This window comes from Astyanax mexicanus, chromosome 21 (genome assembly GCF_023375975.1).
Source record: "Astyanax mexicanus isolate ESR-SI-001 chromosome 21, AstMex3_surface, whole genome shotgun sequence".
NCBI classification, from domain to species: domain Eukaryota; kingdom Metazoa; phylum Chordata; class Actinopteri; order Characiformes; family Acestrorhamphidae; genus Astyanax; species Astyanax mexicanus.
The window spans coordinates 11,771,613-11,787,335 of NC_064428.1; positions in this window are offsets into that span (position 1 = coordinate 11,771,613).

The window sequence follows — 15,723 nt, forward strand, 5'->3', positions numbered from 1 at the left end:
GAAATCTCATCTCAGCCTTCAGAACACTCACAGTCTTCCAAGTTCCCGTGACCCTTAGGCCCCCAAGAGTGGTTATGTTTGCTCGTACCAAACAGCGCCGAATACTCCTTGATACAAGACTCCGGGTTTGGATCAGGGGGTTATAAAACAATGGCTCATCTTCCACACAGGTACAGGGTTCCGTTGCTCTTTCAATCACCAGCACAGAAGACCACGCCTTCAGGACAGACTGGTAGAAAGGAGTGGTCGCAGAAAAGTCCATGTCCTTGAGTTGCAAGACAAAAAGATGCTTGCCATAGCCCAAGTTCTCCACACGCTGTAGAAGTACACAGGCTGTAGCAGCCCACGCCATTCCTTCCTGGTACAGTAATCTCTGCACACTCTGTAGCCGAAACGTCCGTATGCGACAGTTCAAGTCAATCAAACCCTGACCCCCTTCATGTAATGGCAGATAGAGAACCGGGGCACGTGTCCAGTGTTGTCCAGACCAAAAAAAGTCCACAAGTCTCCTCTGGATCTCCTGGACTAGGGAGGCAGGTGGTTCCAACACAATAAACCGGTGCCACAACATGAAAGCAATCAGGTTGTTGGCCACCAAAACCCTCCCCCTATAGGACAGCCGCGGCAGGACCCAGGTCCATTTAGACAACCTGGCACACACTTTTTCCACTAGCCCCTCCCAGTTTTTGTTTTGAAATTCTAGAGGACCCAAGTATACTCCTAAATACTTTAGCCCGGTGGTCCCCCACTGCAAACCTGCTGGCAACACTGGGAAACCTCTGTCCTGCCACTGCCCTGTAATGAAACTCTCACACTTAGCCCAGTTAACCCTGGCTGAGGAAGCTCTTCCATATAGAGATAAGCTTTGTGTGAGATCTTGCACATCCTCTTCCCCTCTAATAACAACAGAAATATCATCCGCATAGGCCGAGAGCACAACGTTCTGTTGCAGCCCCTGCACCGACAGTCCTTTAAGCTTAGCTCTGAGTCTACACAACAAAGGCTCAGCAGCCAAGCTATACAAAAGACCAGAAATTGGGCAGCCTTGACGAATCCCTCGTGACATTGTAATAGGACGACTGAGTCCTCCTCCAACCTTAAGCAGCACTGTGGCATCAGTGTACAAGAGTTTCATCCAGGCCATAAAAACATCCCCCACACCAAATGCCTCAAGTGTGTCAAACAGGTAGGAGTGGTCTACCCTATCAAAGGCTTTTTCTTGATCTATGGACAATAAACCAAGATCACAAGAGGTAGTAGTACACAGATCAAGAACATCCCGAACAAGAAACAAATTATCCATAATTGTGCGACCAGGCACACAATATGTCTGGTCATGATGGACTATTGAACCTATGTGTTCCTTCAGTCTGTTAGCCAGTGATTTAGACAAGATTTTATAGTCTGTACAAAGCAGTGCTACAGGTCTCCAGTTCTTCAAGAGTCCCAAATCACCTTTTTTAGGCAGCAGAGACAGTACTGCCCTAGTACAGCTGACTGGTAAAATCCCAGTGTCCAAAGATGACTTAAAAACAGCATACAAGTCAGTCCCAATTAAAGACCAGAAGGTTTTATAAAACTCAGCTGGAAGGCCGTCTATGCCTGGTGCTCGCCCATTCGAGAGCTGTTGGACAGCTGCTGTAAGCTCCTGCAGTTCAATTTCAGAGTCCAACTTTTCAGAACGAGCAGCCTCCAGCTTTGGTAAATCCTGCAAGAAGTCCTTCCTGCAGGGTAGGTCACATGGGTCAGTGCTGTAAAGATCCGTGTAGAAATTTGCAGCCATTCTTCTCATGGCAGCAGGTGCAGTGATGAGAGACCCGTCAGAATCACGAAGATACAGCATCTGGTTCTGATGCCTAACATTACGCTCCAGATTGAAAAAGAAGCTAGTAGGAGCATCCATGTCCTTAATGCTGGACATTCGAGCTCTAATCAGCGCCCCCTTGGCTTTCTCTTGGAGCAATGAGCTCAAAGTTTTCTTCTTTCTCACCCAAACATTCCTTCTACTCATATCACCACATCCAGTGATATCAGCCTCCAGTACCTCAATCTCCCTCTCAAGCCCCTGAACTGTGCTATTATAAATGGCTGCTGAATGCGCAGAATACTGCTGAGAGAAAATCTTAATTTGTGTTTTGCCCACCTCCCACCATGAAACTAAACTATTAAAATCCCCTTTATACGACCTCCACCCTTCCCAGAAAACCACAAAGTTTTTAAGAAAAAACTCATCCTGGAGTAACTTCAAATTAAAACGCCAGTAACAACTGTATTTCCTAGTCCTGGATAACATTAAATCCATCATGATCAGATGGTGATCAGAGAAGCCAGAAGGGGTAATGTGAACATTAAAAACCATATTATTATTCATATCTAAGCAGTAGAACCTATCCAGCCTAGCTGCACTTATCCGCTCCTCAGTAATCTTTACCCAGGTGTACTGCTTTACTCCCTCATTCCTGTTTCTCCACACATCCACCAGCCCACACTCCCTGATTAACCCCTTCAACACTAAGGCAGACTGTGGATAAGGCTCCTCTCCAGTTCTGTCCAAGGTGAAATCAACAGTGCAATTCCAATCACCCCCCAAAACTACAATTGAGTTAGTACTATGCTGTTGAAGAGCTCTCTTTAACCTGTGAAACAGTTTTACTCTGTCACTTCCATTAGTAGACGCATACACATTTACAAAAAGAAAAGTAAAATCTTCTATATCCGCCTTTACCATTAAAATCCTCCCAGGTTCTACCTCAATACAATGAACATTAGACAAGTGTAGACTTTTTACAAAACATATGGCAAGGCCAGCACTAAGATTTGAACCAAAACTATTATACAAGCTACCCTGCCACCACATTCTCCACTCTGTCTCATCATCCTTATCACTATGTGTTTCCTGTAAAAACACTACATCCAAACACTTATGCCCAATTATTTCAGCAACAAGAGCTCTCTTATTTGCATCTCTGCCCCCATTAATGTTTAAAGATCCCACCCTAAGCCTATTCATGCGGAAAAACAGAGAGAGAGAGAGCAGAAAAAACAAGAGAAAAGATACACAAAAAAAAGAAAGAAACACCCTTTGTGACCGATCCATCCACACTAACTTTTCACAGAAGCCTTACCCTTTCGTATACTTGTCACAAATTTTTTCAACCTATATCTCTTTTTCTTACTCAGTACATCATAGCTCACCGCCACTTGGATGTGTGCTACAGATGCCAAGAATTTGTCTAAATCCGGGAAATAATCACGGACCTCCACATGCTTTCCAAAAGTCACATCCAAAAATGTATTAATGTCTTGCACCGAGTACAGATCATCATCAGCTTGAAAAGCAACATCAGAAACATCTGAAAACATATCAACACTGAGGTCACCTGACATATCTGCCAGCTCCTCACCTGACACCAAACTACCCTCAGTCCCCCCAGAGCTAGCCATGACCTGAGAATCACCTTGCTCCACCATCTCCGCCCCATCACTCATAGACAGCAATTCAGCCACATCACACAGTGCACCACTGTCCCCACCTGGATTACCTAAACTCACCTCACCACCAAACCCCGCCTCAACCAATCCAGCACCAGCAACCTCACCTTCTCCATCTATAACATTCTCAACTTCATCTACACCCAGTACACCACCATCACCCTCCTCCAGTCTAGCTTTCTTACCTACAGTCTCCCCCTCACCTGTACCAACCTCTACATCGCTCTCCCCCTCCTCCACCTCCTCTTGCCTAGCTCTCTTTCCCACAATCTCACCCTTGCCTGTATCGACTGTACCAGCTTCCCCTTCCTCCTGCCCAACTCCTCCACCTACCACCTCACTGATACCAGACACATCCCTGTTCATTGCTCCGTCAGGTGCACCTGTCTGTGCACTACCTAAACCGCTGCCACTAGGCCCCGCCTCTCCGCCGCCACTAGGCCCCGCCTCCTCGCTACTACAGGACCCCGCCTCCCTACCAGCAGCGCTCCGGTCTGGGACCGTCCCCGCTGCACCCTGACTCCCCCCCCTGCTCCCCCCTCTCGGCCCCGCTGCCCCAGCGCTGTGTGGACACGCCAGTCTCTTGTGACCAATGTCTCCACACTCGAAACATCCCATGTTTCCAGTGCTCGCAAAAAGCATGAAAGACTTCCCCTCATGAATAACTCTGAACGAAACATCCAGAGTAGGCTCGTTTAACACCATCAAAACTCTGCGTCTGAATGACATCACATGTTTTAACCCCGGACTTTTGCAGTTTAACGGGATAGGTGAAATACTACTTACAATTTTTCCAAAGCGCGCGAGTTCCCGCTGGATCAGCTCGTCGGGGATGACCGGCGGCACGTTAGAGATAATAACTCTGTGATGCGCAGTGAAGAGCGGAGTAACAGTATAAAACTGATCACTTACCGTGATTCCCCGTTCAACCAGCCCGTGAACCAGCGCTCTGTCCTTCACAAACACCACCACCGCCCGGTACATCCGCGATGCAGACGCTATATTCTCACAGCTCACCTGCTCACCTACAGCGAGCAGCACGCTCTCCACAGACACCTCGGGCCCCACCTCACACCTCACGCCGTGGCGGAGCGTCAGGTGCTGGGCGTCCCCAAACGGGGCAGACGCCATCCCCGCGCCCCGCCACCAGGCCTAGTCGGTCTACTCAGAAAAGAAACAATATCCGTAAGAAAGAAGAAAAAACGCTAAAAAAAAAACAAAAACTACTTACACTTTCACTATACACTAAAAAATACCCATGGATGGAACGGAAAAAAAGAAAAAAAAAGGAAAAGAAACGGAAAAGAAACGACCCAAACTTTCCCCCAGTCCCGCTCCCACAGCACCCTCTACCCACAATCCCCCAGAGAGAGAGAGAGAGAGAGAGAGAGAGAGAGAGAGAAAGAGAGCAAGAGTATTCTGGAAGCATCAAAGATATTCAATGGCACTCGGATGCGTAAAACAGGGGCTGAGAGAATGAGGCAGAGCAAGAAAGAGAGAGATAAAAAGAGAGAGGGAGAGAGAGAGAGAGAGAGAGAGAGAACAACAGGAAGAGTGAGACAAGGAGAGAGCAAAACAGACAAAGGCAGAAATAGAGAGTAAGAGAGAGATGAAAAGAGAGATTGGAAGAGAGAGAGCAAGAGAGAAAGAAAAAGAGGGAGCGAAAGAGAGAGATAGAGAGCGAGAGTGAGAGAAAAAGAGAGAGTGAAAAAGAGAAAGAGAGAAATAGAGAGGCAGAGCAAGAAAGAGAGAGAAAACAGAGAGTGAGAGAGACAAAGAAAGAGAGAAATACAGTGAGAGAGAGAAAGAGAGAATTCTGGAAGCATCAGAGGTGTTCAATGGCACTCTAAACAGAGAGAGAGAATGAGAGAGAGAGAGAAAAGAAAGAGAGGAAGAAAGAAATAAATACAGAGAGAGAGAGAGAGAGAGAGAGAAAGACAGAGCAGGTAAGAAAGTGATACAGGGAAAGAGAGAGGGGGACAGAAAGAGAAAGTGCAAGAGTTCTGAAAGCATCTGAACGATATTCAATGGCACTCGTATGTGTACAAAACAGGAAAGAGAGAGGGAGACAGAAAGAGGGAAATAGAGAGAGGCAGAGCAAGAAAGAGAGATAAAGAGAGAGAGAGTAAGAAATAAAAAGTGAGAGAGAAAGAGAGAGAAAGAGAAAGCATTCTCAAGCATCAAAGATATTCAATGGCACTTGTATGGGCAAGAAAAAGGAAAGAGAGAACAAGGCAGAGCAAGAAAGAAAGTGATAAAGAGCAAGAGAGGGAGAGAGAAAAAAGAGAGAGAGAAATGGAGCAATAGAAAGAGAGGCAGAGCAAGAAAGACATAAAACAGAGACAGAAAGACAGAATGAGAGAAATAGAGAGCGAGAGAGAGTGAAAGGGAAAGGAAAAAAGTGAGTAAAAGAGAGAAAGTGAGAGAGGCAGAGCAGGAAAGAAAGATAAAGAGGGAGGGAGAGAGAGGGAAAGAGACAAAGAGAGAAATACAGAGAAAGGCAGAGCAGGAAAGTAAGATAAAGAGAGAGACAACAAGAAAGATAAAAAAAAAGTGAGAGACCGATATAGAGAGAAACGCATAGCAAGAAAGTAATATAAACAGAGAGATAGGGAGAAAGAGAAAAAAGAGTGAGAGGGAGATGAAGAGAGAGAAAAAAGAAAGCAAAAGAGAGAAAAAGAGAAAGGCAGGGCAGGAAAGAAAGGGATAAAGATAGAGAGAGGGGGAGAGAGGAAAAAAGAGAGAGAGAGTGGGAGAGAGAAAAACTAGAAAGAGAGAGAGAAAGAGAGAGAGAGAGAGAGAGAGGGTATTCTGGAAGCATCAAAGATATTCATTGGCACTCATATGAATAAAAAGGGTCTAAGAGAACGAGCCAGAACAAGAGAAAGAGAGGGATAGATAAATATATATATATATATATATATATATATATATATATATATATATATATATATATAGAGAGAGAGAGAGAGAGAGAGGGAGAGAAATAAAGAGAGATAAAAAGAGAGAGTGATACAATAAGCACATCAGCACATTAAGCCCATTAGCTTTTATTCAGATGGATTTTGATGCTCTAAAAAGCTCTGGTCAGGAGCAGTGTTCCTCAGGCAGTGAGAAATACATAAAAGATTAATATAAATTTTGTAATTTGACGTCAGTTCAATTTAATACAAAAAAAGTTAATACTTTTGTTTGGTATATTTTTTTCCTAGCAAAATTTGTGAGTCTAAACTACAAAAGTTCTAACTTCTGATTTAGTTTAATGGGCTCATTTTTCCAACATACAATTGACAAAATTATTATTATGTAGCATACTATGGTTAGGAGCGGCATCAAAACAAGCAGAGTTGAGAGATTTAATAAATCAAATTAATCTCAAAATAATTAATATTGATTAATCTTGACTAATCATACCTTTTCCTCTTTCTAAGACTACTGGCCTATCTTACACCCTGCAAAAGGTCCATTGCAATGCTCATTGCTAACTTACACCCCAACCAACCATCTATTTTCACTCCTTCCGCCAGCATCATTTAAATAGTATTAGTGCCCCTGAATATAGAGCTCTGAAAAAAAAAAAGATCACTTCAGCTTCTGAATCAGTTTCTCTGGTTTCGCTATTTAAAGGTTTATGTTTGAGTAAAATGAACATTGATGTTTTATTCTATAAACTACAGACATTTCTCCCAAATTCCAAATAAAAATATTGGCATTAAGAGCATTTATTTGAAGAAAATGAGAAATGTCTAAAATAACAAAAAGATGCAGAGTTCAAAAAACAATATTTGGTGGAATAACCCTGGTGGTTTTTAATCACAGTTTTCATGCATCTTGGCATCATGTTCTCCTCCACCAGTCTTACAAACTGCTTTTGGATAACTTTATGCTGCTTTACTCCTGGTGCAAAAATTCAAGCAGTTCAGCTTGAGTGTTTGATGGCTTGTGATCATCCATCTTTGATATAATAATAATTAGATTTTTCCATGTATATCATGGCTTTCCAATAAAAAAAAAAGTATCTCCATTTTTGTCGACTTGTAGTTTACTACCTAATTTGAAGAGACAAACTGTCCCTTACACTGTGCCAAGATTTCTTGATGAACAGACCAATATAAATACAGTACTTCAACATGCCCTGAAATAAACATTTTTTACATTGACTTGCATTGAAAGTTGGGAAGTTTTTTTTTTCTCTCTCCTGTAAAGTTGCTGTTTTAGAGATACTTGTTTTTTTTAATTGGACAGCGACGGTATATTTTAAAAGGAACACCTTATATAGAACACACATTATATACAGGGGTTGGACAATGAAACTGAAACACCACTAGTGTGGGAGGTTTCATGGCTAAAGAGCACAGTTTTACTTAAAATATTGCAATGCACATAACATTATGGGTGACATACCAGAGTTCAAAAGAGGACAAATTGTTGGTGCACGTCTTGCTGGAGCATCTGTGACCAAGACAGCAAGTCTTTGTGATGTATCAAGAGCCACGGTATCCAGGGTAATGTCAGCATACCACGAAGAAGGTCGAACCACATCCAACAGGATTAACTGTGGACACTGTAAGAGGAAGCTGTCTAAAAGGGATGTTTAATGTTCAAAATTCAATGTGCACCTCAACTCTCCTGCAGTACTTTAAAGAACCACCAATTGTAAGGTTCTGTAGAAACCCTTAAGTGATACTTCTACTGTATATCCAAGGATCTGTATCTTCTTTAGCTCTTTTCTTTTAAAGAGAGAAAGTGCGCTGGTGAGTCGTTAAACTTGCAGGGTGAAGATAAAGTTAAAAGATTGTAGATTGTTGGTGGTTAGGCCTGCTGTGCTGCTGAAGCTGATCGTTAGCGGAGGGCTCGGCTAAGAAGACGCCGTTGGCTCGTCTCTGATCTTTGGTTGGTGCTGCGTTGAGCGGAAAGGAGGCTTTGAAGATGGGTCCAGGCAGCGAGAAAGTGCAGGGTGGAAAACACATGTACGATCTGCCAGACTGACTGCAATGAGAATGGATTCTCAAAGTGGAATCAGCAGGATCTCCAGCACCCAGCGTGAGATTGAGAGCTTTTATAACTGGTTATGTAATGGTGTGCAATGGCCTTAAAGCACTGGCAGAAGTTACCAGCTTCTTATCAACTTCCTTATGGTGGCTTCTGTGAATATATACAGTACTGTTCCAAACTAGAAAGCTCAGGACAGTATGGAAAGTAAAAATTAAAATAAATAAATATAGTGTTTTTTACATTTACTTTGACTTTTATTTGATTGTAGACAGTATAAACCCAAACCTTAACTTAATTTAAATTATTAATGAGTCTCTGAGGAGTAAAGATGAGCAAAGGATCTCCTCAAAGAAAGACTGTAAGGGATTCACATATTTCTCCCTCTACAGCCCATAATAATATAATTAAACCATTCAAGGAATGGGGAGGAGTTTCAGTGTGGAAAGGGTAAAAGCACAAGCCTAAGCTGTACAATACAGAGTTACTATATTCACTAATACCACTTACAACTTTACTACTGTACACAACACAAGCCTTACTATGTTCACCATGACCAGAAGAAGCTCCGCCCACTTCTCTACTACAATACAGAGTTACTATATTTACTAATACCACTTACAACTTTACTACTGTACACAACACAAGCCTTATTATGTTCACCATGACCTTCCAGAAGCTCCGCCCACTTCTCTACTACAATACAGAGTCACTATATTCACTAATACCACTTACAACTTTACTACTGTACACAACACAAGCCTTATTATGTTCACCATGATCAGAAGAAGCTCCGCCCACTTCTCTACTACAATACAGAGTTACTATATTCACTAATACCACTTACAACTTTACTACTGTACACAACACAAGCCTTATTATGTTCACCATGATCAGAAGAAGCTCCGCCCACTTCTCTACTACAATACAGAGTTACTATATTCACTAATACCACTTACAACTTTACTACTGTACACAACACAAGCCTTATTATGTTCACCATGACCAGAAGAAGCTCCGCCCACTTCTCTACTACAATACAGAGTTACTATATTCACTAATACCACTTACAACTTTACTACTGTACACAACACAAGCCTTGTTATGTTCACCATGACCAGAAGAAGCTCCGCCCACTTCTCTACTACAATACAGAGTTACTATATTCACTAATACCACTTACAACTTTACTACTGTACACAACACAAGCCTTATTATGTTCACCATGACCAGAAGAAGCTCCGCCCACTTCTCTACAATACACCTAAAGTAATCAATCCATCAATCAATCAACCCTTTATTTTAACTTGAGAGTACACTGAGGGTGATCCTCATTTACAATGCAGTAGAGCATTTACATCATATAAGGGATTAAAAACGTTAGATAAGAAATTCAAAATAGGAAGAGAAGTAAATAGAAAAAATAATTAAAACTTATTAATAAATAAAGAAATACACACTATCAATGAATACATTTAATCTAGATAAATAAACTGTATGTATAAAATGTTTATTTTTATAGTAAAAGTAAATGATACAATGAAATGATAGGGTGATAAGAAATGGTAAAAATAATAATAATAATAAACTAAGATCATAAGAATCAAAATAAAATATAAATAAATAAATGAATAAAGGTATTGTCAGAAGAGGTTGCAAAATTACAAAGTGACAAATTCTCTACTGTCCCAACTTATTTTAGACTATAAGGAATAAATGAATGTACAGTATATTAATGTAGTAAATTAAGCTAAAATTAAACACTACATTTTCTGGTACCACTTTAAAATAAGACTACCTTTATACCGGAGTTATAAATGGTTTGTAAATTCGATTATTACTTATTATTGATTAGGTTGTAAATGCCTTAAAAACCATTGATAAGTCAAAAAGCAACAGTGGCAACTTAGTCATTTAATTTATGGTAAATAGTTAAACATACTTATACTTATATTAATACGGCAGGTTTAATGCTGATTGATGGAAAACACAAAGTAAAATCAGTATCCTTTATACTCCTTTATAAACCATTTATAAACCGTTTATAAAGATAGCTTTTTTATATGTGTTATCTATTTTCTTTATATACATTTTGGACCTTTTTATCAATTACAAACATCTACTACTCAGCATGGGTTTTAGTTATCCTGTTTCCTGATGTACGTTATCAGTCATTCTGTGTGAGAGCTGTGTTGGCTCTGTTGGCTGTGTTGGTGTGGCTCAGCCGGACTCAGGTGCAGGGGGTTTAGAGGGACGTGTAAATGCTTTGCCGATTTGTTTGGCGCCGGGTCCGGCGGCTGGATCAGGGAGCGTTTGGCAGGGGCAGGTAGGGGTGTGATGGATAGCCTGATTAGAGCGTTGGCAGGAGCACTTGGTGCAGATGGCAGGACCGCCCCACACCTCCTTCCCTCCGTCCATTTCTACATTCCTGGAAGTTTCTAAAGGGCTCTGGTGGCGTCAACACGCATATCAACTGTTTCAATTTCACATCCGGACCAAAGAGTCCAACGCACATTTTTTAAAAGGAAGGGACTACTTATCAGTCGTTTAATTTGACCAGATTCATTTAATAATTAACTAATTTATGTGCAAAGGCCTATCAGTGCATGTATTTTAATGTTGAAAGATGTAGAATTTTTTATTGTATTTAACTGCTGCCTGTGCTACAAATTGTCTTCCTGGCGGCATAATAAAGTTTATTTAACCTTATCTTACATTATCTTACTCTACCTTGCCTTGCCTTACATTACATTATCTTTTCTTTCCTTACTTTACCATATTTTACCTTATCTTAAGGTACCTTAGCTGACCTGACCTATCTTTATCCCTCCTAAAGTTACCTTACCTTACTTATCCTTATCTTACGTTACCTTACCTTACTTATCCTTATCTTACTTTACCTTCCCTTTCCATACTTATCCTTATCTTACTTTACCTTTCCTTCCCATACCTTACTTATCCTTATCTTACTTTACCTTCCCTTACCTTACTTATCCTTATCTTACTTTACCTTACTTTTCCATACATTACCTTACATGGCCTTACCTTACCTTACTTTATCTTATTTATCTTACCTGTCCTTACCTTAATTTATCTTTTGTTACTATTCCCTAACCATACCATACCTTACTTATCCTTCCCTGACTTTACCTTAATTTATATTACCTTACCTTTCTTATCTGTACCTTGCCTTACCTTACCTGTCTTGGCCTGGCCTTACCTTATCCTACCTTGCCTTGCCTTAAATTTTTTTCATCTTATCTATCTTACCTGTCCTTAGCTTACCGTATCTTAGCTGTCTTACCTGTCCTTACCTTATCTTATTTTATCTTATTTTTTCTTACATTACCTTGCCTTGCCCTACCATTATTACATTCCCTTTCCTTACATGACCTTCCCTTACTTATCCTTGTCTTACCATACCTTCCTTTACCTTACTTATGCTTACCTTACTTTACCTTACTTTGCTTAACCATAACTTACCTTATCTTAAGGTACTTTACCAGACCTGACTTATCATTACTTTACCTTTCTGTACCCTACATATTTTATCTCACCTTACCATATCTTCCCTTACCTTGCTAATCTTATTTTTCCTTAGGTTACCTTGCTTTTTCTTACTTCACCTTACCTTACCTTGCCTTATTTTTATCTTACCTATCTAACCTGCCATTATCTTACTTTATCTTATCTTACTTTTCCTTACATTTCTTTACTTATATTACCTTGTTACCATACTGTATTTTACGTTATATTTTCTTAATCTTATATTACCTTACTTTTCTTATCTTACTTTACGCTGCCTTACCTTAGCTTACCCTACTCAATCTTACCTTTCCTTACATTACCTTACCTTACTAATCATTACCTTTCCTTACTTATCTGTATCTTACTTTACCTTGCCTTACCTTACCTGTCCTGACCTTACCTTGCCTTATCTTTTCTTATCTTATCGATCTAACCTTACCTAACCTTTACCTTACCTTATGCCATCTTACTGTACTTTCCGTTATCTTATTTAATCTTACCTTACTTGTCCTTATCTTACTTTACTTTGCTATAACTTAGCTTTCCTTATTTAATCTTACCTTTCTTTACATTACTTTATCTTACCTTACCTGACCTATCTTTACTCTGCCTTACCTGTCCTGTTCCTTTGCCTTGGCATTTTTCAGATTCATTGCACCTCCGGACGTCTAACAGCGTAAAAACAGCTTTCGCACTTGATCAAATGTCTCTCAGAGGTACAGAAAGAATAATATAGAGCACTAGTGTCTTGCTGCATGTCCTGCAAGTCCTACAACTAAGTGCTGTTCAAATGTTTTAGATCCCACAGGTCACGCAGCGTATAAACAAATGTACACATGCTTCCCTAAATACGCCCCAGAAAGTTAGCGGCAGCTTTATTTACATATGCTAATGGTCATGAGTCAGTAGCGATGAAGATACACAGTTTACCTTCTGCACATCGTCCTCCCCGAGGCCACGCCGCATAAATTACTGCTGCGTTCAGGAGAACCTTGCTTTTCCAAACATTTACAAAAAGTGTCAAAGTAAGAGCGTCATGCTGGGAGTAGAAAAGCTGTGCAGTGAATACACAACTACAAGATAAACACAAAATCAGATTCCACAGCAAAATAAACTTTATTTCATTTTTTTTCTCTTAATTTTATTCTTCCTGACCAGTAGGGGGTGGATGTGATTATAACAGTAAATTTGTGTTTTTATTTGATTTGTATTGATTGAGTCCTCATGCCGACCTACCCAGTCTGTACCAGTGTATATAAAATGTTAATAATGACAAATAAAAGTTTTTTTCATTGTTTTCCTCACATTGTTATAAGAATGTTTCTCACATATCATCTCCGGCAAGACCATTATGAAAATGTTCCCAATTTATTTGGAATAATTCCAAAAATTTACATGAAATTACACATGTGATTACATAACCAGTATGACTATAATTAATCTGTAACAATGTGTACTTCACTTGTAGTTACACTGTTGTTACATGGGTAGCTAATGTGTAACTACACAGTTATTAGAGACACTTATTATAAAGTGGGCCCAACCAACCCTACATTTTTCAGATTAAGAAATATAACCTGAGTAAATAAAAAAGCACTTTTTAAATGATAATTTCATTTATTAAGGGAAAAAAAAAACATTCCAATCCAATCTAGCCCTGTGTAAAAAATAGGTTTGCCTCTCATGAATCAACTGTGATTAATCACTTTTTGGAAAGCTGAGTTTGATTTCACTACTAACCACAACCAGGACTGATTACTGCCAGACCTGTAGATCAAGAACTCACTTAAATCACAATCAATAGAACCTGTCTGATAACATGAAGCAGATAAAATATCTGCAATGATCTGAAGAAATTCAACAACAGATGAGAAAAATCAAAGTCATTGATCATCAATCAGTCTGGAAAAGGTTATAAAGTCATTTCTAAAGCTTTGGGACTCCAGAGAACCACAGTGATTCACTATTATTATTCACTAATGGAGAAAAAACATGGAACACTGGTGAACCTTCCCAGGAGTGACCGGCTGTTCTACAGAAATTACTCCAAAAGGGCATGAATAACTCATCCAGGAGGTCCCAAAAGAACCCAGAACAACATTTAAAGAACTGCAGGATCTCACTCGCCTCAGTTAAGATCACTGTTAATGATTCAATAATGAGAAAGAGATAAAAAAACACTGCTGAACAAAAACAGCACAACACCCGTCTCACATTTACCAACTAACATCCTGATGATCTCCAGAACTTTTTGGGTAAATATTCTTTAGAATTACGAGACAAAAGTGGAACTTTTTGGAAGGTTTGTGTCCATCCATTACATCTGGAGTAAAACTATAAACCACATAATTCCAGAAAAAGAACTGAAATCATACTGAATGTAGTAAAACATGGTGGTGGTAGTGTGTGTGTGTGTGTGTGTGTGTGTGATGGTCTAACTGCTGGATAACTTGCTGTAATAGATAGAAGCAGGAATTCTGCTGTTTACAAGAAAATCCTGAAGGAGAATCAGAATCCGTCCATCTGTTCATCTGTGATCTCAAGCTCAGGTGTACTTGGGTTCTGCAGCAGGACGATGACCTAAAACACACAAACACAAAGTCCACCTCTGAATGGATTAAAAAAAAACTGGTTGGATTAAATGAAGGTTTTGGAGGGTCCAGTTAAAGTCTGGATGATTGACATCCTCCAATGTGTCTGAATTAAAACAATTCTGTAAAGAAGAGTGGAACTAAATTCCTCCACACAGATGAGAAAGAATCATTATCAGTTATCAGTAAAGTTTGATTGCAAAGGTGGCACAACCATGTTATTAGATTTAGGGGGCAAACACTTTTTACACAGGGCTAGATTGGTTTGGATATATATATATATATATATATTTTTCCTTTAATAAATACAATTATAAATATAGCCGCAAGCGGCAATCATCGGGTTCAAGCACCAACTTGCACAATGGTGCCTACTGGAGCATTGAATGGTGATGTGTAATAAGGTCTAATATGATTGGAGATGCCCTGTCACATTTAGAAATTATCAAGTTTTTCACCTGTTATTAATGTTGAGCAGAGGCCTTTCAACCTGATCAGTGCTTAAATTCACATGTAAATCTAGTGAACTTTGTAGGATATTCATTAAGTGAGTTAGAACTAGTCAAAAGGTGTCTACATGTTATTGGTATTGATCAGGTGGCTTCAACCAGAATGTTCACAAAGTGGTATTCAGATTGACCTTTGAACCTTTGCAGAACAAGCTGAAATGTTTGACCAAACAAGTTTAAATTAACACAAAGGAGTGAATGTTCTGATATGACATGTAATTACGAAGTTATTATAAATCTAGTTCTGAATTAAATGGCGCTTCATCAAGCACCAACTAGCACAATGGTGCCTACTAGAGCATAGGATGGTGATGTGTAAGAAGGTCTAACACAATTGGAGACATTCTGTCACATTTAAAATGATCAAAAGTCTTTCACCTGTTATTAATGTTGAGAAGAGGCACAAAGGAGTGAATGTTCTGATATGACATGTAATGTCAAGTTATTCTTAATCTAGTTCTGTATTAAATGGCGCTTCATCAGAGTGATATTGTACAGAGGTCTTTAACATTGTGAGATTACAGCAAATACTGCAGAGTTACAGCAATTTAGGTTAGAAATTCCAAGGACGCACAGATTGCTTGATGCCTGGAGAGTATTGTATGTGAAAT